The sequence below is a fragment of the Lolium perenne genome, chromosome 1 (genome assembly GCF_019359855.2).
Source record: "Lolium perenne isolate Kyuss_39 chromosome 1, Kyuss_2.0, whole genome shotgun sequence".
NCBI lineage: Eukaryota > Viridiplantae > Streptophyta > Magnoliopsida > Poales > Poaceae > Lolium > Lolium perenne.
Window position 1 is genome coordinate 196390706 of NC_067244.2, and position 1933 is coordinate 196392638.

At 48.8% G+C, this 1933-nt stretch overlaps 1 long non-coding RNA gene across 1 annotated transcript; it reads left to right on the forward strand.

Annotated features, from left to right (window-relative positions):
* Positions 1 to 478: 478 nt before the first annotated feature.
* On the forward strand, positions 479 to 1933 carry LOC127317725 (uncharacterized). The gene is made up of 2 exons (XR_007861433.2): positions 479 to 1260; positions 1404 to 1933. It is a non-coding gene; the product is annotated as an uncharacterized lncRNA (long non-coding RNA).

A 1933-nucleotide genomic window follows, 5' to 3' on the forward strand; every position in this document is an offset into this window, starting at 1 on the left:
ATAACATTGATCGAACTTACAGAATTTTTCTCTCTCTCTCTATATATATATATCTTATTGGTTGGAAGGAGTACGAATTCAAAACTTGCTGCATCGAGATTGCATTATTCAAATTTGTCTTCAAAAGTTGCAAGAAATCATTAGAAAAAAAAGTAAATATGATTTCTTTGGGATTAAGTTACATTGATGGTGTATTTATGCATACCTTGATCTCTTGAGTTCCACTGGTTTCCTAAGCTGCAACCAACAACTTGATAAACCTAGGGCACATGGTTAACCAATTGATTTTACTTTCTCTGATTCATATTAATTGACTTCTTTTGCGGACATATTAATTGACTCAAGTTTATCTAAATATTATTTGAATCAACTTTATTTAAATCTATATCTATATATATATATACCTAATAATAAAGGAGCTAAGGTTTCTGCCAGAATTTTCGTCCAACTTTTCGTTGGACGGTTTTACCCTCCCACCAAATCCCATATTACAGCAAAGTGCCACCGTGGTACCGATTCGTTTGGTTCTTTTCTTTTCTTTGTCAACCGTTCTCCACCGCGTCCAGGACGAGGCGGCGGCGAATTTCACGGGGGCGCGCGAGGACGAAATAGAGGCCGGCCGCGGGGAGCGGTGCTGGCGGCGCTCGGCCTACGGGCGCGAGGAACAGCGGGACGGCAGGGCGTCCAAGCACTACGCGAGCAGCGACGAGTTGCTGCAGGAGACGGACGCGGGTCCGTTGACGAGCAGAGGTCGGGGAGGAGACGAGCCGGTCGGGCGACGGGAAGAGGGCGGTCGCAGAACTTGAAGCGGCGGATGGTGAGGCCGATGGCGAGCACGAGCCAGAGGAGAAGGGGCGCGCAGTCGGGTGGCCCTCGAGTCGCAGCAGCGGTGCGGCCTGTGAGGGGAGAGGCGCTAGGGCGCGGGCGGAGTTCGCCAGCAGCTGCCTCGACCATCAGCCAGATCCGCAGCCTCGAACCGGGTGCCAACGCCCTAGCCTCGGTCACCCTCGCGTCTCCAACACGAGCACGGGTTGTGTTCTTCGATCTCCTCATACAAAGGACTTCTGCCCCTCGACCGAAATCGAAATCCAGCGCGAAGTCCCGCCGGAATTTCTGCACAAGATCAAGATGGATATTGCCACGGCCGAAGTTCCGCCCCAGCTCGACATTGCCGACACTGAGAAGGAATTTGGGGATGGGCGGGCGACCTTGGCGAAGCTGAGAGGGGGCCTTTTGCTTCCGGTGCGTTATGGAGCCGAGGTGATCGATCTGCTGCTAATTCATGCTGCCGGTAGCTTTGTTGTCTGGCCATGGATAGGGTAGGGGAGTTGAACTAGCACCTGCACGGCAGGTCAATGAAAGTATGGAACTATGCAAGGGCTCTCATCACTTGGTTTTTTCAGGCTTCGCGTGTGGAGCTGCGCGGAAGGTGTTCGATTATATGCCCCTTTGATATATGTCGTGGAATGGTCTGCAAGAGTTTCTCAGCATGAAGTCTTGTTAAACAGGATCACGGATGCAGGAGTTTCTCAGTATGATGGCCGGTGAGGTTCGGCCTGTCGAGTGAGTTCAGCTTCGCCACTGTCCTAACTGCAATGCAGTACACTATCTTATTCTGAAATCTGGGTATCACTAGAATCTTTTTCTATGCAGTTTTTTTTACTGAATGTGAACTGGAGATGTGGTCACGTTCACTTGCCTAGGAAGAATCAAGAATCTCTTCGATGCAATCATAAATAATGATGTTGTATAGTGGACTCCTGTGATTTCTGTGTTTATTCCGTATAGAAACTAATGAAGTGCCATTTCATGTCTTCATCTATGCAAAATGTGTGTGCTGCTTGTGCAGCCCATACACATCGCATCAAGTTTTTTTCCCACTTTGTTGTATATGAGCTGAATCCTAAACGGAATAATACGAGGTTCCTTTTCA